Source organism: Balaenoptera borealis (assembly GCF_965194805.1).
Source record: "Balaenoptera borealis genome assembly, chromosome: 8".
In the NCBI taxonomy this organism is placed as follows: Eukaryota; Metazoa; Chordata; class Mammalia; order Artiodactyla; family Balaenopteridae; genus Balaenoptera; species Balaenoptera borealis.
The window spans coordinates 84630494-84655917 of record NC_138865.1 but is presented as its reverse complement, the minus strand read 5'-3'; the positions used below and the strand labels follow the sequence as shown (position 1 = coordinate 84655917).

The following is a 25424-nucleotide window of genomic DNA, read 5'->3' as shown; positions in this document are numbered from 1 at the left end:
AGTATGTCAGTCAAGAATTCCTGCCTTTCCCTAGTCAGTGGGTGACATGTAATCCAATCTGGACCAATCAGATCTCTTCCCCCAAATCACAAACCACTGGTGAAGAGCTGGAACTGCCTCAGCCTCAGAAATCAGCTGTTCCCTAAACATTCTTCATTAGTTGCTGATACATGGGCCATTTGAGATTACCTGGCACCTGTCCTTGCCTTGCCGGTTCACCAAACTTTTCTCTTATCCTTCATATCCTTCTAAGGGGGGTTTCTTATTATCACTCCCTTGTGTTATCCCTTATGTTTGTATCCTAATCAGTTCTTTTTAATTCAAGTTAGGGTCTTTTCTATTGCTTGCAACCAAAAAAATCTTAACTGTTACTGAGTAACTCAAAGAAAGAATGAAAGGGTACACAAAGCAAACTCAACCTAACTCACTATGTGGTGGGGAAAGAGGGCTGTTAGCTAGGTTTTCGTAGCCCCTTTCCCACATTAAACCTACATTTGTCATGAAAAAAGGGAAATTCCGTGAATTTGTTATTCTTGTCAATTGGTATTAATAAATAGATCTACAGAGAGGTAAAAAATATTTTGAATTTTTTATATAGAATATCAGAAAACAAAAAATTCAGTAAGCTGCTTAGAAGCAAGTATTATTTAAAAAATAAATGACTCTCCTACAATAACTCCACAGCTAGAAGTGGACAGGACATATCCTGTCTTGAAGTCCTGTTGGCTACCTGAGATGAAAATCTTGAATGTCACCTGAAATCATGCTCCATATTTGTGAATGTTAGAAAAACAATTCTTCTGCAAGTTATATTTTCCCCTTTTTGCAACAGCCTCATATTAAAGAAGTAACATAGGTTTCATTTAAAATGATCATACTGGCAGGGCAGAGGGTAATCTGAATCTTCCAGTACACTTAAATTTTACTTATGAAGGGACTAGCTATTGAACACTGATAATTCAGAGATTTCTATGTGTCATTATGAATATTATATAACTTTTTAGAAAGTCAAGTATGTGCCGTTAAAAATGTGCAGCAATGTAGGTTCTGACAGATATTGAACACCCTTTTTCATCAAAACTACGAATTTTTGTTTCCATGAATCTTGAAAGAAAGATTACCCAATATCTTTGAAATGAATATGTAACAGAAAATAAATCCATGACAATCAAAAAGTGACTCAAAGGAAACAAGCTTCCAGAATGGGAAAAAATAAAAGCAGCTGCCAGACCCCATGCCACCCCCATAAATTGTTGCACAGCTGTTACCACCTCCAGGGATGATATTTTGCCAAACCAAAGACCAAGATATTCCTGGGATGATATGCTAGATTCCTCCTCCAGGCAACTCTGTATATCTTACGCATTCCAACAGCAAGGAAAATTGGTTCCTCTCCAAGTACAAAGAGTTGGTGGAAAAGGGGACATTTTTAGGGCATGTGTCTCCTGGCAGAGCTCTAGGCAGAGGTAGTATCCCTGGTCATTCCTTCCCTTCCAAAAGACTCTGGGATTGTGTTGACAGCTTATCTTCAGAACACAAGGAGAGTGTCCAGGAAACACAAAAACAGTGCATTAAGAAACCATCACTCCAATGACAAAGTGGAAAATGTGGTAACAGAATGGAGAAATTTTGTTCAGAATCCTAAAGTTTGCTGTTACTCCACAGGCCATACAAAAATATCTTCAATTACGATCTCAAGCAATCACTAGGTCACTTCTTTCCACTATTTTTGTTTTTTTCTGGATTGGTTGTTAATTTCTGATCTAGCGGATATCACTGAGTTCCCACAATTTGCATCAGAACACTTTGGTGAAATTCTTATTACCTTATGAAGCTTGCTATTAGAGGTAACTTCTATTTCACTTACAAACGGGTGTGGAGAAATGGATGGATCCTACCGTAAACCTACAACCATCGCAATTCAAGCTGCCTCACTGAACAAATCTTTATTAAAATTGTCATTTATTATGAGCCGAGCACCGTGCTAGACAATGGAGAACCATAAATGAATAACACAGTATCCCTGCCTCAGGGATCTCATATCCTAGAGAGGAGGAATTCCAGAGTTTAAACTTAATAAATAGTTTTCAATCCTACAGTGCAGAGATAGAGAAGACTACTGACTCATATACCCAACTGCTTTTTTAGAAGTATGATACAATGGTTATACGCATTGTCTCAAGATTGACAATGACTTGGACTTGCATCTAAATTCCACCACTCACAAACTGGATGACTTTTTAAGTTGGGTAGCTTCTGTGAACTTCAATTTTATCAACTCTAATTTGGGGACGAAATCATAGCTACCTCACAGGTTTTTGTGAAAATTAATTGAGTTCATACATGTAAGAAACCTAGTACAGAGCCCGGCATAGACTAAGCTCTGAATAAATATCAGCTTAAATTATTACTATGTTCCAGGCATTGGGTGTGCTGAGGTGAATAATTTACTGTCACTGCCATTAAGGATCATGCAATGCAGTGTGAGAGACATCCCCCTCTGTAGGTAGCGTCACTCAGAGATTCCACTGTCCTCTCCTTTAGCCATACTCTTGAGTGCTCCTTCTTTGCCCCACCATGATCTTTGATTTATATTGGAGGGACTCATTAACTTTTTTTAGGAGCCTCATGAAAAAACTTAGTATAAGACATATAATTGTAATGTCCCTATAATTAGAATGGATGAGACAGGAGAGGGATAAAATAATAAGAATTACTGAATTTTCTCTTTTGTTTAAAGGATTAATTTATTTGCTGGTTTGTTTACTTTAGTAGTGAGGTATAGCATACATACTATAAGATATACAAATCATATGTGTATAGTTCAATAAAACTTACTTATGTACACACTTGTTAACCATCACCCAGATCAAATTTACCAGTGTCCAGAAGCCTTTCTCATATGCCTTTCCCATCATGACTTTCTTACCAAATATAACCACTATGTTGACTTCTAACACCATATATTAGTTTTGCCCATTTTCAATTTTATGTAGATAGATTGAATACATACTCTTTTGTCTCTGCTCTACCATTCAACATTATATTTATGATACTCATTCATGTTGCGTGTAGCAGTAGTTTGCTGTTTTGCATTGCTGCTAGTATTCCATTGTATAAACATGGAAAAATTTATTTATTCATTTTATTGTTACTGAACATTTAGATTGTTTTTCATTTTTTGCTATGTGGGATAATATTGCTATGAACATTCTTATACATGTCTTTTGCTGCATATATGTATGCTTTTCCATTGGTACCTAGAAATAGAATTGCCGTGTCATAGGATCATGTGTCACTCTGCCAAATAGACTTCCAAAGTGATTCTAGAAGTTTATCCTTTCCTTAGCAGTGGATGAGAGTTTCTGTTGGTCTGTATTCTTGTCTACACTTGGTTTTTACCTATTTTTTCTAAATTTTAGCCATTCTAGGGAGCATGTAGTGATATCTCATTATAGTTTTAAGGTGCTTTATCCTGATAACGAATGAATGCTGATCACCCTCCCATATGTTTTATTACCTGCTTGTGAAATGTCAGTTCAAGTCTTTTGTCTTTTTTAAATTGTTTTCTGTTTTTTGTTTTTCCTTGTTGGCTTGTAAAATTTCCCCTATTATTGTGAATATAATTCTATTCTGTGGCTTGTATGTTCACTTTCTTAGTGGTATCTGTTCTTACATTTAATGAAGAAGAATTTATTAATCTTGTCTATTATGTTTAGTGTTTCTGTGTCCTTTAAAAATTGCTTTTACACCCCAAGATCTCTTATATTATCTTTTGAATCTTTACTATTATGTTTCACATTTACACCTTTGATCCACTAGAAAATGATTTTATGTATAATATGAAGTATGAAGTAAAAGTTCTTTTTAAAAATCTCTGGATATTCAAAGGATCCAACACCATCTACTAGAAAAAGTATTCTTTCCTCACTGCATTGCAATGATGAATTTGGTGACTTTAAACATAGGTTCTCTCTCGGGTTCCTCTGCTTTGTTCTATTTGTTTGTCTATTCCCACACCAATACCACTCTATTTTAGTTAACTTTATAATAAGGCTTTATATTTGGGAATATAAGTACTCTCATTTTGTGCTTATTCTGCCAAAATTGTTCAAAAAACAGTATATCAGTTTCCACCACTCCTTCCATTGGATTGTCTGTACGTTAATTATAATTTATTGAGTCTATAAAGTTAACATTCTTCAATTTTGAATCTTCCAATCTATGAACATGATATAGCCTCCATTTGTTTAGGCTTTAATTTCTCATAGCAACGTTTTCTAGGGTTTTTATTTTTAGAGGTCTTATACAACTTTCTGCATATATTTTTCCTAAATAATTTATGTTTTGCTGTAAGAGTAAATGATATCATTTAAAAATTTCATTAAAAAATTATTTTTTGTTGTTAGTATAATATAATTGATTTTTATATAATGATCTTGTAGCCAATTACCTTACTAAATTTATTTATTAATTCCAGTGCTTTATATATAGATTATTTTGATAATTTTCTATGATTACAATCATGTTGTCTACAAATAATGGCAGTTTTATTTCTATATTATGTATATGATTTTAAATGTTATGGTAATCATTTTAAAATTTAGAAGAAATGAACAAATTCCTTTTAAAAAATTAACTATCAAAATTGACAGAAGGAACAGATAATCTAATTTTTCTTATGTCTATAATAAATTTAATATAAATGTAAAGCTTTCTCACAAAGAATATCTCATGCCTTGATATATCCTTTGGTGAATTCTTATAAACACTTAAGAAAGAAACCACATTATTGAAAATTCAACCATCAGTTTAATGTCCCTTTGAAGATAATGTATCTTTTTATTCTATGGATACTTTTAGGATTTGATTTTTATTTTTGTATTTCAGCAGATTTATTTTGATATGTCTAAGTGTGATGTTCTCTGATTTTGCCCTGCCTTTGATTTATAGATATTCTTGAATAAGTAGGCCTTTCTATAATTTTGGATAATTCTAGCCCATGATCTTTTAAAAAAGTTTCCCTCCCATTCTGTCTCACTTTTGTTTCTGGACTCCAATTACACGTAAGTTCAGTCTTTTCACTGTGTCCCATATATCTCCTATGCTTTTTAAAGCATCTTTTCTTCTCCCTCTCTTTTTGCTTCAGTCTAGATATTTTTTACTAACCTACTGCTAGCTCATTAATTTTTTCTATTTGTCTAATCTGCTATTAAATGTATTAATTATAAAAATTTCTATTTCATTCCTTTTATAGTTTCTTAATTTACTGTGAAATTATCTACCTGCCCCACCTCCTTATTCTTGAGCACATGAGTCACAATTATTTTAGAGTTCATATCTGTTAGTTTCAATAACCAGATCATTTTTGTTCATTTTTGTATGTGTTTCTACTTTTCTTGATTTTTGTAGATTTGGTTATGTTTCTTGGCATGTCTGATAATTTTTGAATGAATGCTACATGATATGTATGAATTACTTGGTTTTGCTGGGTGATGTTACCTCCTCCAGACAGGGTTTGGGTTTCATCTCTCAGGCATACAGAATATAGATATATTGCCTTGATTCAGTAAAGACTAGTCTATTTCTGGTTTGCTATTATTCCTAAGGGAGTAGGCTTCCAGGGTTCTCCACTAATATCCTAGGGTGTTTATTAGGGCTCCTCCTCTTTAGAAAATACTGAAGCTGTGATAATCTCTGATTAGCTTAATAGTTATTTTACACTTACTTTCTCAGCTTTTTGCCCTGTTCAAGTACTGATTAGTGGTCACAAAATGCCTTGAGGGGAAATTGCCTACAAAATGTAGATCTCTCCTTTCTATGATTCTCTTCTCTCTAGAATTTTTGCTTTCATGTCCTGGCTATTTTGGTTGCTCTCCAGTGCCTTCAGAAACATATTTTAAATTGCTTTTATTGTTTTATTGTATCCAACTTTCAAAGTTCTTCTTATAGAACAATTATTCTGATACCAGCTATTCCATCATAATTGGCAGCAGAATGGTCTTTAACATATTATTTCATATTATCTCATTTAGACAAAACAGTATGAGGAATTCAGGGCAGCTGCAGTGAGATCTACTTTCCAGATGAAGAAATGGAAACTCAGAAGTATTAACAATTCTCCCAGATTGTTAGTAAGAGGCAGTGAAAGTCAGTTCTAGAATCCTTGTCATCAGCTCTTAGTCATTGGCACTTTATATCATACCAGTGTTTATCAAACTTTAATCAATGATAGACCACTTAATCATGTTTTGGAGTAATTTTAATCATTGATTTTTATGAAAAGTCATCTTAATAATTTAAATAACAAATATGAAGCAAGGTATAACATATAATTATCATTAATATATCATTTTTTATCAAATATTGGGATTTTTTTTGGCATCCTCCATAAAGATAAAAATTATTACCTCAAACCGTAAGTTTTCATTTTTTAGTATTTACATTAAGTATTGTATACTATTCTTTTGCAATATTATACATCACTGAGAATGCTAGCATTTGTTTGGAGACTCTGTCAGAGAATTTGAGATATTTCTATAGTACACTGAACAAAATATTATAGAAAGAATTCTCTGAATACAATATTCAGCCCTCTTGTACCAATGAGGTCAGTGAGCAGAACATAAACAAAAACTGGAGGCTTCAAAGTTTCAAGTTGGAAGATAAGTAAATGGATTATTACTACTATCCTTTAGTTATATCCTTTGTTTACATTCTGTTATTTGAATGTAATTTTCAAATGAAGTCAATTAATCATTAATTTATCTAACAAATGAAGCAAAATATCAAGTGTTGATAAAGTATCAAAACAGAAGATACTGCCTTTGTAACATAAATCCATTTTTGTGATAAATATTCGTGTTATAGTTAACATTATAGGTGATGACATTTCAACTTTGAAATAATAGTTTCAAGCTTTTAGAGAATATACTGAGTTACATCAATTCAATGAACCATTTCAAATATAGAAAAGATCTTTATTGCTATGACCAATTTTATGAAGACATTTTAAATTTTATTTAGCATTTCAAGGGTTTATCGCAATAATTTCCACCTTGAAATGAAAATTAAAACCACAATAATGTCCTTCTACAAATCTATGAGCTTGGGCAAATTTAAAAGTCTGACAATACCAAGTGTTGGTGAAGATATGGAGCAAGAAACTTTCAGGCAGAGCCAACATGAGTGAAAATTGGCTCAAGCACTTTAAAAAAGCATTGTTCTTATGCAAACACCCATATTGAGAAAGCAGTATCTTATGACCAAACAATACCAAACATTACATTCCTGGGTATATGCCTAGAGAAAGACATTCACCTGTGTGTCAGGAAACATGTAAAAGAAAGTTCATGGCAGCAATTTTTGCAATAGCTGAAAACATCTTTAACAACCATCAGGAAATAAGGATGTTAGGATGGATAAGTAAATTGTAGTTGTTAATATAATATAATTTTGGATCACAATTAAAGTTGTACATAGCTCTAGTTTAATTGTGGAATTTTATACCACAATTAAACTAGAGCTATGAACAACAAACTAACTGAATCTTACAAACAAATTGGTAATTGAAAGAAATTTTTTTAAATAATGCATTTATATAAAGTTTAAAACCAGTCAATATTAGCTATTTTATTTACGGCTACGTACAAAAGCAATAAAAATCAAGGAATATCACGGAAAGAATTATCATACAGGGGCTTCCCTGGTGGCGCAGTGGTTAAGAATCTGCCTGCCAATGCAGAGGACATGGGTTCGAGCCCTGGTCTGGGAAGATCCCACATGCCGCGGAGCAACTAAGCCCAGGTGCCACAACTACTGAGCCTGCGCTCTAGAGCCCGCCAGCCACAACTACTGAGCCCGCATGACACAACTACTGAATCCCGCATGCCTAGAGCCCATGCTCTGCAACAAACAGAAGCCACCGCAATGAGAAGCCCACGCACTGCAACGAAGAGTAGCCCCCGCTCGCCGCAACTAGAGAAAGCCCACACACAGCAATGAAGACCCAATGCAGCCAAAAATAAATAAATAAATTTATAAAAATAAAAAGAATTATCATACATATCAAGATAGTGTTTTTTAATCTAAAAGGTATACAGGAAATGTGATTGAGAAGGGATACCCAGGGGCAAGGAGGTGCTTCTTCAATGTTGGCAAGATTCTATTTCTTTACTTAGATGGTAGTTAAAAGGGTGTTCACTTTCTAATGATTCATTGTACATTTAGGTTCTATACACCTTTCTCTATGTGTGTTACATTTCATCATTCTAAAAGTTATGAAAATTTCCTCTTGGGAATCAGCATACATACTTCAGTGTGGAAAAGAAGAATCTAATTTCCCAGACTAAGCCAAAAAGACATAAACCACCATCTGATTATACCCACAAATTTCTGCATTTCTTTCAACACAGAACCAAGAAGAACGAACACAGAACCAACATGAACCAGCCATGATGCCTTATTAGCAACAGTACCAATACTCTTTTCCCAATGTACATCATGGTTCAGAAAAATACCAATGACAGACAAATAATTTCCTCTAGTATGGATTTGAATGATTAACAGAACAAAAAGGCTTGGTGGCTCAGAGGGCAATGCAGAGGGAGCTTAATTTCGAGGTTGCAACTGTGAAAACTGATGGACAATGTGAAAAATACGATATTAAAATTTAGAAAATAAACCGTGCTCAAGTGAACTGTTAAAAAACAGAAACAAACAAAAAAAGCCATAACAACAAAAAAATCATCAAGCACTTCTCCTCTCTGTACATGTCATACATGAACCAAGCCCTGATTCATACCTTACAGTTTTGCCAACTGAAAAGCCAAATATCTCTTAGACCACAAAGAGTATATGCCATTAATGTTCCATCATATACAACTGTCATATGATAGGGAAATTTTACCAATACTTATGCTTTCTCTTCGAACTCATTATTTGTTATTAATTTTCAGCTAGTTTTACCAGGTGCCTTGAAAAAGTATGACTTGCACCTATACCTGTTTTTGCTACAAGGAATACAACTTCTGAATTACACCACTGTAGTTTTGATATCCCCATTTTCTTTAGTGACAAAATCCAGCAATTTAAAACTAGAAAATATTTCTATAGGAAAAACACATTTTTAAAACCAGAGAGATACGTAGTACTTACATGCAAAGATTTGATGGCTTCATGCCACTATTTAACCAAGTCTTATAAAAAGCAATTTACTACACAGCAGGGTTCAATGATTGCTAGTCTTCTTAAATAAAACTTTCCATTGTTTATTTTTGGATTTCTTTTTTCACTTTTTATATCTAGCTGCTTCTAGCTGCTTTTCCCTTGTCTTGGCACATATGTAATCACATTCTATATTCACTCTGAAACCTGGTCACTAAAGATGATTATGGCGGTGTTGTATTTCTGCCTCTACTTTTATAACTATCTTTATATTTGCATAAACTACTTTTATGTGATTGCTTCTTTAATAAAATTAGAAATTTAATAATAAACCCCAATAGCAACAATTTTTAAAAGGGCAAATGTAACAAATGTGAACAGTAACATGCTAATAATGTGAAAAAAATTTAACCTAAACACGTTGCATCCAATTAACTGATGGGAAGCTAAGGCCTAATCATCAGAGTCCTTGCAACGGGTGGGCTACCTTTAGGTTGCTAATGACTGTTAAGAATATAATATGCCTCAGTGAGAATTATATTTAATCTTACATTTTAAATTTGTTAAATATTTGTGAACGAAGTTTTTTAAAATTTCTTTTTCCTCTGAAGTCTCTAAACAATTTGCTGAAAGACCACCAGAGGACACAAATGATTTATGGACTACACTTTGAGAAACACTGCTTCATATCATGTTATGATCTTTAAAACCATGAAAACCAAAACCAAAACTCTCAAAACCAAAATAGCCAATTTGGGGACCCAAGAAAGTAGCTCCTAGCAATTCAGTTCAAAGTGCTTTATTTCTTAGCTTGTTCTATGACAAATTAAAAGAAAAATGTATGGTGGCTCTATTTGCCCAAAATATTGATGAAGGTTATGGATAGCATTTTCTAGGACTGAAATTTAGATCTTAAAGCTCCACCTTATTTTCTGCTATAGTCAGTCTTGGGCTTACAGCCACCCTATGTACTAACAACACTGTCAGACAAAGGAAGTTAGTGATGAGAACAGCTTTCCTAAAAAATCCCTTCTCAGCAATGCAGAGCTTTGGGGAGAGAATCGTATGTGAAAAGTCAGAACACTTACCTCAAGAGCAAAGCTGCAAGCTGGGCAGGCCTGCCTCTGAGTTGGGATCCAGATACCAAATCTTGTTTACCCCAAGTTGTTGAATTTTTTTCAGTTTTATCACATTGCCTGAAAGGAACAAATTAAAGATCATTTCAGATTAATTTGCATGCTTCTTAAAAATGCAAATAGCCTGAGATGATTAAGAGGTTACTCATACCTCAGCACAATTTTTTTTTACATATCGAAGTATAGTTGATTTACAATATTCATTTCAGGTGTACAGCATAATGATTCAGTATTTTTACAGATTATACTCCATTAAGTTATTACAACACAATGGCTATAATTCCTTGTGCTATACAATTTATCCTTGTTGCTCATCTATTTTACACACAGTATTTTGTATCTCTTAATCCCTTACCCTTATCTTGCCCCTTCTGCCTTCCCTCTCCGCACTGGTAACCACTAGTTTGTTTTTTATATCTGTGAGTCTGTTCCTATTTAGCCTGGGGGCAAGCTAGCATGTGTGTGCTTCTTACAAGCAGAGTCCGGCCTTCCCCCTCACCCACTGGTTAGTCCCAGCAGTCCTCCAACCAGCCAAGGGGACTCTGGCTCATCTCCCCTGCATAGGACCCCAGGACTGGGGCGTCCAATCTGTGGCTCTCATCACTCACACCCCAGGGCGTGTGTCTGCCCTTGTATTCTCCCTTTTTCTCTGAGTCACCTCCCAGGGACACATGTCCCTACCTGATCGCTTTTCTTGTCTTCCTACCCAACGACACATATTTTTATTACAGAGTTGTTGTACCAGAGTCCTTCTGCCAGTTTCCAGTGAGAACTGTTCCACATGTAGATGTATTTTTGATGTGATCATGTGGAGAGATGAGCTCCACATCCTCATGCTCTGCAATCTTGATCCTCTCCTCCCTAGCACAAATTATTTTGATCACTAGGCTTTCCTTCTGATGATACCAAGATGTTTGGATGAAGGTGAGTGAAAGACTGTATGTAACTGGTTCTACATGTGAGACAAGAGGAAAGGAGGGTTTCACAATTTTAAAAAGTCTAGGGAAACATGAAATAACCAGGACCCGAAAAATGATTGTGAGAAAGTAAGAGAAAAATTATAGATGAGTTTCCAGAAGAGGGTGACAAATCAACTTTTGTCTCTTCCAATATGTTGCTTGGGATACCCCTACCAGTAATACAGGAAGAAACTCCTTTTTCTTTTTTTTTTTTTCCTTCTTATTCCTTTACTCTTTGGCCTTATGTCCCTGGACTCCCATATAAATGGGACATAGTTCGCATCTTGAAACTGCTGAAATAACTTTCTAGACCAGAGATCTAGCCGCTCCTGCCCAGAGTGCCACATCAGCAAACTGAAACTTAGACAACTTTCATATCCCTGTAAATCCTCCTCTTGACCAGAAATGCAGTATATCCAGTCAGCCAATCCCCAAATCCCAAGCCAACTCTGGGCTTTCTCACCCCAAACAAGGTTGACTAATGGGGCCTCAGCCAATCAGCTATTTTCTATTTGTCTCTCTTTGCTCCTTATTCCTTATCCTATAAAAGCTTCTTACCTTTCACCCCATTTTGCAGTTCTCTGAGACTATCCACTTGCTGAAGTGTTAAATAAAGTTCATTTGTATCACCTAAACTGTTTTCTTTAATTAATTTTTCACAAGACCAAGACCTTTTTTCCTAATACAATACTTTAAATACATTATAGGCTTCGTTATGGGTTAAAGAGTCTTTGTGAGAACCTACCTCCCACTTATAACATTCCTTCTATAAGAAAGCACAAATTGAATTTCAAACAACTGAATTACAAATACACATTTGAAGCACAATCCACTTTTAAATAAAATATTCTCTATTTGCCAAAGTGACTAGCCTCTCATTCCATCTCTTGCCCACCCCCACTTCCCTGAGAACATCCTGATGATGTGGAAATGGATAATGGAAATAGGATAATCATACACTGTTATTAGGGGGGGGTTTCATATAACAAAAAAGGATTGCCAGAGGAATGAAACTGTTTACTTGGAAAACCCAAGTGACCTCATTCACTAAGGATATCTTCTAGGGAACTATGAACAGATTCTGAAACCATATCTCAGCTAAGGGAAAAAAAACAACAACAACAGTGGAGTGAGTGAAGATATGATTTTGAGATTTCACAAGAAACAACAGAGTCAAATCAATCAGTGAGAACTCTCACTGCAAGGAGAATAGCTCAATTAAGGAAAATGGAATGAACCAGCCTGGGGGGACTGGAGCTCATCTTTAGCTCACAGAAGTTCTTGGCACTCTGCTTTCTCCTATAGTTTCGGCCACAACTTCAGCGCATAGCTATTTAAAGTTATCTCCATGTTGGATATCTCTGCTCACCCGGTGGTGCAGTACAGGAATTAGAGAAGCTGGCACATAGTTTTGTAGTTGTGACTGAGACCAGGCAAAGCCATGAAGGTATGCCTTGCCTCTGATTTATTACTTCCTGGAAGGTGTAACACAGAATACACCTCCTCTCCGACCCTTGTTGCTAGAAGGAGGCTTGAAAAAAAGGACAAAGATAAAAAGTTTTCATAAGTTTTCAGCTTCTTAGGAAAATGTGTGTGTTTTGTCTAGCTTTGATTATTTATTTGGAATTTTATAGTTCATTTTAAAGCCTTTGTTCAAACAAGGGTACGGAAAGACACAGGTTGGTAAAACTGACCTCTCAATTTAGTACCAAAAATTCCTACTGACTGTGCTTGTGTTCTCCTAGGCAGTTGGATGTGTCAGGAATGAGCATGGTTGCCAACAACTTGAACAATAACCTGGCATAACATCATGTATCTGCTGGACTAGCTGGCATCCAAATGACACAAAGGAAACTAGACTGAAGTATGGGGTTTGCTATACAAAAATAAATTCTGCCGAAGGAAAACAAAAGGGAAACGTTAAGACCTTCAGAACAGCCAGTTTTTCTATGGGGACAGGGTAAAACTCTCAACTTATTAGTCAAAAGATTCTTTTTTTCCTAACAGGAAGGAAATGGTCTGCTGTCCTGTTGGGCAAGCCATGCAATGAGCTTAGTGGAAAAAGCATGGGATCTCTTTGTCATTAATTACACTCACCAACTTCAATCAAGTTAGGAAACCACAAATGAGAGGAATTAACTTATAAGTGAGAGGGTCACCCCTTTATATAAAGGAATGATCTCTTATCCTAAGGTCTCGGTTTGGAAGACTCATTCAAACAGAAAGCAAGCCCCACCCTGTGGGTGCTGTTTTGTTTGACTGATTTAAATGCAGTCATAGAAGTATAATGTCATAACTTTCCCTCCAGACAAACAGGTTCTTTATGCCACTGTTTCAGTCGAGAGAGCCAAATAATACCTTTTTTATTGCAGTATTTTTAGCCATTGGATACATCTGGAAAAATGTTCAAGCAGATAATTAGATTGCATTAGCAATGTGTCTGTTGTGGTTTCCCTGATCCCAGAGAAGGCAGCTCTTTATGAAGCGCTTGGCCACAGTCTCCACAAAATCTACTGTGTAAATTGGCCCACACTAAAGCATGTGGAAAACATTTTTTGGCTGAAACTTGAAACCATTCATGTGGCTTTGAGACTGGGAAGCTCAGGCTGCCAACATCAATAGAACTTTGTACTACAAACCCAAATGGTCATTTAGACATGTGTACTTCTATGCTCACAAATGCACTGAGGTCAAATATTTTTTAATCTTGGGAATTTTTCCTCTTTATACAGCCTCATATTTCATGCAGGAAATGAGACTGAGTACAACAAACACAAATCATTGAGACTGACAGAGCATATTGGGTTCAAAACCCAAGCCTTGACTCTAATTGCTCTCCAAAGGCCCCTGGCTCAAGGTAACTGTTGATTTAGTTCAGCTGTTTTCAATCAGCACTGTAAGATCTCCCTAAGACAAACTGGTGAGGCCGCATTACATTTGTACCCCGGATCCCTCGGGTATAAGTATAACACAGTTAGCATTTTAAAAGACTGCATTTGTCTGTACGCTGCAGGCAGTAATTACAAGCAGGCAAATCTTTTGTGAAAGATGGTGTGACCTTCCTTATGGTGAAAGAGTGATGATGGCTCTTCTAGTGGAGGAAAAATAATGTTTCCATTCAGAGTTCAGAGAGGAGGTCCACCTCTTTTCAAAGGTTTGCCAAACTTGACAGCCAGTTTGTTGCTGTGTTGTGGAGAATACCAAAGTAATTTATTGCTTGAGGGGGCCAATTTCTTGGTATTGCTTAACTATTGAAGGATTTTCAGAAGCGTATGATCCTGGACTCACAGAGAAGTGGTTGCTAAACTGCATGGACATGTTCTCCATCAGGTGTCTTTAGTTCATCTATCCTTAATTTTCCTATGCAGCCTACAAGTAGTAGTAAAAAGTTTAAAGATCTGAACATGTATTTTTCTGCTTGGAACAATGATCCCAATCTGTCATCGACTTTGAAGTTGCGGAGTGGACTTTAAAATGAATATACTGGACTATCCAGCTATGGAATTGAATGTGAGTATGGGAATCAAGTGTAAATGTCTGGGCTAGACTAAAAGACTGAGATTAAGGATAGACTGTGGTTGCTAAGAGCGCTCAGGAGAGCTTAGTTCCATATGCAGTTAGCTTCCCAAGGACCAACAGACTGCTGGAAGACCAAAGAATTTTTATTATTTCAATAAGTTTCTTGTTACAAATTCATACTTTCTTTTTGCGTGTATATATATGCGCGTTTGCACGCGCGCGCGCGCGCACACACACACACACACACACACACACACACACACACACACACACACACAGCTTCTCCAGCACCTGGCGGAGTGGTAGGTGCACAGTAGGTGCTAAATAAATATTCCCTGAGTGACTGACACTGATGGAACAGATGCAATAAGTGTATATATTCAAAATATGGATGCCTTGCTTTGAGAAGATTAAGCATACACTTCTATTCTGTAAATCATATAAATTGCCCAAGGAATCTTAACTTTTAAAAAAGAAGTAATTTAGTCAATTATACCTCAATTAAATTTTTTTAAATAAAATTTTTAAAAATTTTAAAAATAAAAGGATGGGCAAGAACAAAATAAAAAAAGTTGTTCAATTAAATATTGGCTCATCAAGTTAATACAAATCAATTTAAGTTAAAATTCAATTTACAGTCAATTTTTCAGTACTATTTTTTGATGAGGGGTGCATGTGTATACATATGAGTACATGTGTTTATGCCTGTGATAAGGTATGTGTGTATTTATCTAGGGAGGTTTTTATATCCATTACCTTTTTCAGAGTTCAAATGATTCCTCCAAGTGCATATGTGTATGTGGGTATGTGTATACATCCATATACATCAGACACACATGTATGTGTGTATATATATATGATGATGTAGATAGTTTTCAACAATCCATCTGGACTTTCTATTGTCAGTAGTCCTCCGTGGCAATTAAATTTTCCAGAATTCTGTTACTCAGTGTGACAATACTCCTTGTATTTAAGCTATGCCTTCATTACAAGCAAGAAACTTTTAAGGAGTTACATTTAACTCTTTTAAACATAAGGGTAATAAATATCATTTTAAATTAAATTATTTTTTCCAAAAACGTTTATTGTGGTTTCCTAATGTGTATATCCAAGCACGAGTATTGCACATTGAAAAAAACTGGCACATTGAAATATATTTATATCTTTTCTAGGTAAGAAATAATAATAACCCTTCATGTATGAAGACTTGAACAACCTCAGTGTTAGGTTCCAAAGTAAACTGGCTGAAAATCACATAAGTAACTTGGCTCTAAAGGAAAGCTCCTGAAAGTGGTGGTTTCTAGGTAAATTGCAGAAGCTATTATCATTTTCTCTAATGCATCCAAAATGTCTGAAGGTGACTGTAGAACTCTCACCTACATTGCTTTCAGGAGCAGCAATTATGGAAACCACATCTAAGAACACTCAAGTGTGGAGTCATGGGAAAAATAGGAATGGAGCCTTTGTACCTTCTAAATGTTGAGTTAATACTCAGACAGGTATGGATTTAAATTCTGGTGCTATCACTGACCAGTTATATAACTTTGAGCGAGTCATTTACTTCTTTGAGGGTCATTATGAGTATTAAATAAAATAATATGCAAAGGTTTTAGAACATGGGAAGCACTTATTATACCATATACCCATATTCTATGAAATTAATTTTTCTCACTTTAATATTTCTGAAAGCAGGGGGTATCTTACAATTGACACTTTAAACTTTTTGTTTCTTTCTTTTCTCTAAAAAGTGATTACATTGATGGTATGTCCTAAAATTGCGGAACGATACTGTATTAGTTCCATCCTTCTTTCTCCTCCTTTCCCTACCACCCTCATGCCTTCATCTTTGCTTCTTAATGGACAGCATAGCATGGTGGTCAAGAGCTCAGGCTTTAGGAAAAGTGGTCTCTGTTTGATTCCCAGCACCACCACTTACTAGCTGTTGATCTTGGGCAATTTATTTAACCTTTTAAAGCCACAGGTTCCTTATTGACAAAAAAGAGGATTGTGATATGAAACTCAAAACGTTATTGTAAGAATTTGAAGTGTTAGCACTGTATGTGGCACATAAGAAGCATGTAATACAGGTTTGTTACCAGTTTTCATCATCAGGCCTGGCTTGTAAGGACAACAGATGACAATGTTTGGCAGTGTATTTAGAATACATGCTTCGTTCCTGGATCATCTCATAAGGATATTTGCCAGTCAGAATACAAATTTCACTGATCTGGCTCTAATTGAGTTATATTTCCATTTATACTCCAATTTATAATTACTCAGAGCCCCACTTGCACACTGCCTACCACTTCTTTTGGAGAGTTCCCATTGCTGCTTCCTTGACGTTCAGAATCAGTGCCCTCATATCCCTTGGCTCACGTTCTCTATTTCTGCTCTCATGTCCCCTGTGACAAGGCCACCCATCTGCTGGGTATGGACATCCTATAAGAATGTCTGTTTTTGCTACCATACCACCACTCTCTCTTTAGAGGTGGGATTGCACACCTCCATTTGACTTCACTGTTCTATACATTAAGCAAGCTCTTTCCTTAATTCTCCACAGTACCTTTAAGACCAGATTGTAAGATTTTAAATGATTTAATTAAATAGCAAGAATGATGAAAAGAAAATATTCTGGTTCATCCAAAGTGTCACTTCCTTTCTAGCCTAGTACAGATCAGTTCCCATTTTCCACCCAGTACAGATCAGTTCACCCACTTCAGAGGAATATTTTGAGTACCTAGGCTTTGGAGTCTAAGACCATCCATGGCAGAGTCCAGAGAAAGGAGGAGTATCTTTCTTTCTCAAGATTAATGATGTATTCCAAGCCATGTTCCTGGCCCAGTAATGATCTATTACCAGTTTACTGACAGTAGGAATACCCATTCCCATGATGTAAAGCTCCATGCGTGCCAACTTAAGTATGGTCTTGCTTTATAGCCCCAGCAAGACATTTACAGAGGCCAATGTAGTTCAACACCAATACGCTCTGGATTATTTGACCTTAAATATCACAGGAGCAACCTAAATTCAGGCTGGGAAGAGCCAATATCTTTAAACAGTCTGCCCCTCAAGCAGGACATAAAAATCACATCAGCAGCATCTTCCTCCCATGCTTACCTGTGTCATCTGTATTATCTGCTCAACCAAGAATAAAATCAACTCTCCAAAAACTAGCGCTATAAATTTATTACAGCCAAGAGATAGTTCTGCACATAGCCACTCTTTATCACGTCTCTTCCCTTTCCTTTCCCTCTCACATCCCAACCCTGCCTGAAAATAGCAAGGGCATTTCATAGTCTTGACTCTAACTCAGCCATACCAAGCAATCTCCATCACTGAATAAAGCACATAGCTTCTCAGCTAACACCTCATGTATCCCTTAAGGAATGCATCTGTTTGCCTCGACCCATGCTTCACCTGCAAACATGGCTCTACCATGCTGGCCACTCCCCATGCTATGATTTGAGAACTGTGGCCATTTTCACAATCAATGTAGATCCACAAAAACACCTTGGGGTTGTTAACAGTCTACAAAACTACCTACTATTGCTTTGCTTTGCTTTTATTCTTCCCTCCCTCCCTTCCTTCCTTCCTTCATTATTTTGCTTCCTCAAGTCCAAAATCATGCCTTTTGCCCTCTTAGTTTATATTCTGTCTTAAGCTTGAGGAACTATTATTAATATTTTTCCTGCTCCAATATATATGGGTTAAATAAATATGTTTTTTCTTGTTAATGGAGAGACTGCCTTCTCTGTTTTCATGGTTGATACTTGTAATTTATTAAAAACATGGTTTTTCTCTAAGTTAAGCATTATGACACTAAAATAGAGACATGGAACCCAGAGATCTGAGTTTTAGGAAGACTTAGATAAGAACAGTGGGAGTTTTCTGAGTTACTTAAACTTTGCTTTAACTTCTTCCATAAAATGGGCAGGATACTCTTTGTTGTGCAAATATTCTCTGACTGACACCTGAAGTTCTGTTATCCATAGAAGGGAAGCCTGCTCTTCCCTCAAGTCTCTAACACTTGCTTTTCCCTATGAAGCTCCCTCCTTACAACTCGAAATTCATGAAACGAAAGTTGGGATTCTGGAAAGCAAGTGGGCTGCCGAAGTTAAGAAGAGATGTCAGGTGAGCCTTGCTTCCTCATCTAGATGACAGCCGCCATAGCAGAGGTCAGTCAGCTCAGGGACTCTGCAATCTGCAAAGATTGCTTTGGAGATTGCAATCTCCAAAGATCAATAGATTGCTTTGTAATCACTATGGTATAAATTGGTAGAAGAATTAAAGATATTTTGCCTTGTTACTTTTAGGAAAGCCAATTGATATTTGTGTTGCTAGTAGTCTATCTATCTGCAGGAAACACCGGGCAAGTTAGAAACATCGGAAGGCTCTCTAAACCTGTTTCTTAAACTCCTCATTCCTTTCCCATTCTCCATTGAAAGGAGCGGTTCTGAATCCTGAAAAACCCAGCCACCGTTCTCCAGAAATTCTGATTTGTTTGGGATGCATCCCTAGCACTGTTTTTTTTTTTTTTTAAGTTCCCACGTGATTCTAATTGCAGTTGCAATTGAGAATCACTGCTCTAAAGCCTCCCTATTCTCTCCCTTTCTATCCATGTGTTACCCACATGCAGTCGTATGTGAAGGCAGGAGTGTGCCCCTCGTTTCATTAGGGACTAGAACATAGGAGATATACAAATTTGCAAAAGGAAGGAATGAATGAGGAAACAAAGGACAAGAGGAAAACACAGTAGAAGGAAAAGGGGGTGATGAGAAGGGGATGGGTGGGAAGGAGTGATAAATGACAATTTGTCTCTTGCAAACCCTAGGTCTCTTTCTACCCTTAAATCTTTTCTATGACAGGGCACTTCAGCGTTATCTTGCCACTACCTAAAAAAAACTACTGCTTTTATTCTGGAATTCCTGTCTAAGTAGGCCCAATGTAATTTTTTAGACATTGCCATGGGGAATGACATTTTTCTTCTTCTGAAAGGCTGAAAGAGGAAGACAATGACCAAATGAGAGAATGAAAGGCTGCACCACGCAGTGGCTTTTTGATGATTCTAGGACCTCACGTATCCATGCCCTAACTACAATGTGAAGCCCTGTTCCTTGAAAAGACACATTTGAATGGGTCAGAAAGAACAGCTCAGAGTAGAATCAGCGGCATATCTCCCCAAATTGTACATTTTAAGTTGATAACCCTCCTCTGAGCATAATTTCTATTATGTCAAATGCACCCAGAGTAAAGACTTATTCATTTATGACCTGTGATTGGCTAGACACATTCTCATTAAACTGGATTTAATTTAGTACATGTGGGAAGGGCAGGTCTAAGTGGTAAAGGGTGCTTTTCATCATGAAAGAACATATTTGCTGGTGGTATGAAAATTTGATTCCAGAAGGGTTTCATTCAGGGGAAAAATAATCTAGAAGTTCAAGGAGATGTTGAACATTCATGACAAGCAGCTTTCTCTGTCTCTTCAACTTGTGTGGGACATTGCCAATAATTTTAGATTAGAAAGACATGAGTTCTAATCCCAAATCTTCCCTGGACAGAGTTGATGTTGAAAAAGTTCCTTAATATTTATATTCTTCAACTTGGGGTTCTGTTTCAGGAAGTGCCCAGAGAGTTGAATTAGATGGTTTTAAAGGTGTCTCTAGGTGTCTCTTAAGCCCCAAGAGTCTTCCTGGTTTGTCATAGGATTTTTCACTCCCTGAAAGGTTATGAGAATGTTTGTTTTTCAAAGTAAATATCACAATTACAATAATTTGCAAGGTTCACAGATGAACAATTACATTAACAGAATGGCAGGTGATTGTTAACCTTATCTAGACTTAATTATGAAGTCAGTAAGAGTTCATAATTGTTGCAGAATTTGTGAAGCTGAAAATCCTAAGTTTAAGCTTAGTACATGGTTTCATAACAGATGGCAAGTTAAGGTTATATCATAATCAAAAACCATTCACCTTTGAAGGAACTAATATAGTAGAGAATTATTGCCGACATAACCTAGAAACATGATAGCTCATTCTTTAAGGTTTTCCCGCCAACTATTTCTGGTTAACATTTTAAAACGGGTATACATGTAAGTGCAAAGATGTCATCTTCTATTAAATATTCAACTGCCATTTGCCACTAATCAAACCTTCATGCTCAAATAATCTTTATTAAGTACCAGTGTGTGTGGTGTGGTATATGAGACACTATATAGAGTAAAAAAACACACACACACACACACACACACACACACACACACACACACAGAAAACAAAAAGCAAACCTGGCACGAACATAGATGTTCATATAAACAGATAGATGGGCAAGCATAAAATTCTTCAAAGAGAAATGTGGCAGCACTAGGCAAGAACCCAAGCTAATAAATGAGTAAAAAGTATAGTACAAATGTTGGAACTTCCCTGGTGGCGCAGTGGTTAAGAATCCGCCTGCCAATGCAGGGGACACAGGTTTGATCTCTGGTCTGGGAAGATCCCACATGCCAAGGAGCAACTAAGCCCGTGCGCCACAACTACTGAGCCTGCACTCTAGAGCCCGCGAGCCACAACTACTGAGGCCGTGTGCCACAACTACTGAAGCCTGCATGCCTAGAGCCCGTGCTCCGCAACAAGAGAAGCCACTGCAATGAGAAGCCTGTGCACCGCAACAAAGAGTAGCCCCCGCTCGCTGCAACTAGAGAAAGCCTGCGTGCAGCAACAAAGACCCAACGCAGCCAAGAATAAATAAATAAATAAATAAATAAATTTAAAAAAGTATAGTACAAATGTTTAACAAGTTCCTACTTGTAAAGCTTTCTTACATGACACATACATGTTTTTAGGTTATATATATGGCACGTTTTACCACTTCTCTCTTAGGATGTTCTCCCTGTTATGAATTTTTAGCAGCTGCTTTTCACGAAAGACCTTGAGAGGGTTTTACTGCCCCTTCATTATACATAAGCTTTAGTGCTCAGATTTTTATGGTGCTGGATGTGTTAGTAACCCTTTGGGAATAATGGCCATATAAACTCTCTTTGAAAAAGAACTACTGACTGATTTTTATCCTCTGCCTGTTTCATAATTATTTTGAACCCCTATAATTAATGTACTTACCACATTCATGCATTTGTTTTCATGCATTCATTCACTCATTAATTCTTACATTTATTCAACAAATAATCCCTGTCCTAATGGCCAAAACTACACCTTAGAAAACACTTGTTCTCTGCCTTCTGGAAACTGTCTTGGTGAGGGGAAGATGTATTTCTGAAGAGGCAATAGCATAGAATTATGCCCTAATGGTGGTATGGACAGAGTGTTGTTAGAACAAAGAGGAAAGGCCTAAATGCCACCGACAGTCTCACCAAACAACCAAAATGAGCTGAGTATTAACCAACAAATTATGCCCCCTCCACAGCAGGCCCAAAATAGAATCCACTAAGTGGAACAAAACCCAGAAGGGTTCTTATGGACAGTTCATTTGTTCTTAAAACTGCTGCCATACTGCCTCAGGTTTTCCTCAGCTGACAGTAAGGATTATCAGTCCAATATAGGGTCGACAACATGCCACATGTTCAAGGGGCACCAGAAGTTGGCTACTGCCGGAATCATCTGATGAGGAGGGGGCACTTGTTAAAAATACAAATCCATATACGTCCTTGCTGGATATTCTAATGTAGTAAGTCTGGGGTGAAGCTCAGGAATCCATATTTCTAACATGGGTCTCAGGTAATTTCAATTATTAGCCAGATTTGAGGAAACAGCCCTAAATAAAAATTCAGAATTTTTAACTACATATATATATTTGTGTGTGTGTATGTGTGTGTTATATAAAACACAAAAAAGTGGGGTAGTGGAATCCCTGCTTTAACTTAGTGCTTTAATAAAACTTCAGTTTAATCCAAAAACCTGAAGGTCTTAAATTAAGGTTATGGAGAATAACCTTTGAGCACTACGGATAAAAGAAACGTTTTGTTTTATAATACTCAGGTTTTTTTCCTATCAAAGTATCTCCTCTCTCCTAACCTAGGTTTCCTTTTTAAAATAATTCCACTGTGAGCCTTTTAATGATTTTACATGGCTAACTGTTAAATGAAATAACTTATTTGAGGAAGATGCTAGTGCTTACCAAGATACGTGCCATTGGTTCATAATGTACTTGCAGATACCCTGATGCCATTCACCTCTCAGCCTCTGGCCTAATGCGCCAACTGTCCATGAGCCCCATTACTACATCACACCTGATGCTAGTGGGAGGGCCTCACCTTGGAGCCGGTCAGCCGAGGCCTTTTACCCAAGCTGTGTGAACTAGACTTTCCTGTCCTGGCTTGGTTAGACAGATGTTAATACAGTGGTGCTCTACTTTAATAAAACTAAAGCACTTTTTAGGATCTCTTCAACTTTGTGAACTCACTTAGGTAGCAATAGGTACAAAGGCATGCACTGACCTACAGGGTAAGCCTGCAATGAGAACTGGGAGCCAGCCTTTTGTGTCCCAACCTATTTCAGAGGCCATTCTGCCACAGATGGGATTTGACATGAGCTCTCTCATCTGCCCTTCAGGGGCAAAATGTCACCTTTCCTCTGACCCTCAACCAATGAATGCCTCAGGAAGATTCCACAATATCCCATCACTTTCAGTTATGGAGTAGCAATGAGGATTCTGACTCCATTTTTTGATGTTTTATGCTAACAAATTTAAGCCTACCTTCACTCTGTGCTCTGTGACCCACATCTGGGCAAGCTGATAAGAAAGCCTGGGTGCTTCCTCCTTTGGCAGGGGGGAGGGAGATTCAAATCACACAAGCCCCTACCTGCACATATGTGGGCCAACTCTCACCCAACCTCACTCCCTAACCACGATAAAAAACCCAGGCCTGTTTTCTTTGCTGGCTCCCTAAAGAAATTTTGAACCTGTTTGAGGGACATGCCCTATTCTCTCCAGGGACCTCAATTATGTAAGTAATAAAACTTTTCATACCCTCTTGCTGTGTGTTTGTGTTTGGTGTCATCACTCAAAATCACAACTAAATTTTGGGTCGGGATCCATCTGCCTCTGCAGTTTTGTCTAGTCCGGTTTAAAACTCCAATACCATATCTGCTTTAAAGTGTTCCTTTCCCCACTGCCAATGAGGCTATAACTTTAGAACAGTAAAGTGTGTGTGTATATGTGTGTTCATGCAAATGCATGACACATATGTGCTTTTTTGCTCCTCTTCTCTACCCCCATCTTAGGACTGGCTGGGAAACGGGTTTTGTTTGGGGTCATCTGTTCTCCTCCCTTTACAAAGCCTAACTCCATTCATGTCAGGTGCCAAGAGAAGGAATAAGGGAGCAAAAAACAAGGGCCAGTGAATCCGGCATGGGATTGCAATTCTTTCCTGCTATTTGCCCCTGCTGCTCTGGCTGACGATGCCTAGCCTCAGTGCCATCCATGTGGTACATATTCAAATGTTGGTTCTCATGGGGCACATCTGTTAGTTCTAGAAGGTCCTCCCATTTCATGATTCCATTTTCACTCCCCTTAGCTCCCACCCCTAACAGTAATGAATAGCCTTCTTGCTTCTGGGGTCACCTTGTCTCGGTGAGCATCCCTCCTGGGGTGGTTACAGGAAGAGGGCTCAGGCTGAGCTACTTACTGCGATGCCATAGGAAAGATGCATCCTTGCCATGCCAAAGACAGGAGTACAGACTGCTCTACTGCTCAGCCAGCTCTGTTAGTTATTACTGTGGCAGATGCAGTAAAGCCCACCAAATATTCCATGTGCTTCCCTATATTTCCCAGTCCCTTCTGCAGTTAAGAGAGGGCCATGTGACTAGATTTGACCATCAGTCTGAGTGGAAATTCCATGTGCAGTGTCTGGTCAGAGGCAATTAAGAGAAAAATGTAAGTTCTCCATACTTTCTTCTCTTTCACTGGCCACTCTGAAAGCTACGTGTGGAGATGGTAGAATCGTAAGATGGCTCAACCTGGAACCCAATCATGTTAGACACAGAGTATGAACAAGAAATAAATATTTGTAATTTAAGCCACTGAAATTTGGAGGTAAATTTGTCACTACAGCAAAACCTACCTTCCTACCCATCTTGCTATCTACTTAGGCAAATGTTCATGTATAATTATTTTACATATAGATGTTTATGATCTGAATTTATATAAATATATATATTATCTTTAGTTATATGTTGTGTATATATGGTAGAAATATGTTATTTTATATATGTCAATATTTTATTTTATTTATGTTATATAATAAATGTTTTATAAAATATATAATATACCTACATTATACAAAATATATTAATATAATGCACTAATATAATTTATATAATTGCAATTAGTAAAACAAATAATGAAATAAAATAAGCACTATCTGAAGAAATCAGGAGTCTGATCATTTAGAAAATAAGTAAATTAGTAATTAGTACATGATTATCATACCCACTGCAAAACAGACATCAGAGCATACACAGAAAAGTGATTCACTCTATGATTAATAAAAAAATGATACACAAGACCAGTTGTAAAACTTGTAAAAGAGAGACAGACATCTAGCAAATGAAGAAGGTAACACATCACATCCATCACGTCTTTCTGAAAGGCACAGCCCAAAGTGTGAAAGACCCAGGAAGCTGCCAAACCG

General features: G+C 37.0%; 2 long non-coding RNA genes across 3 annotated transcripts in view; one reads left to right on the top strand and one right to left on the bottom strand.

The window, feature by feature from the left end:
- Window positions 1-14602, bottom strand: part of LOC309633130 — a 249039-nt gene extending 234437 nt beyond the window's left edge. Inside the window, exons 1-2 of one of the 2 annotated variants that reach the window (XR_014247328.1) lie at window positions 10805-14602; window positions 10254-10361 (exon numbers count right to left, since the gene is read on the bottom strand). This is a non-coding gene — a long non-coding RNA (uncharacterized lncRNA). Of the gene's footprint in view, window positions 1-10253 lie in introns of both variants that reach the window. The other variant, XR_014247327.1, reaches the window with a different exon arrangement.
- LOC309633133 overlaps window positions 1-25424 on the top strand; it is a 452881-nt gene that overhangs the window by 356594 nt on the left and 70863 nt on the right. The gene's annotated exons all lie outside the window — the stretch shown is intronic.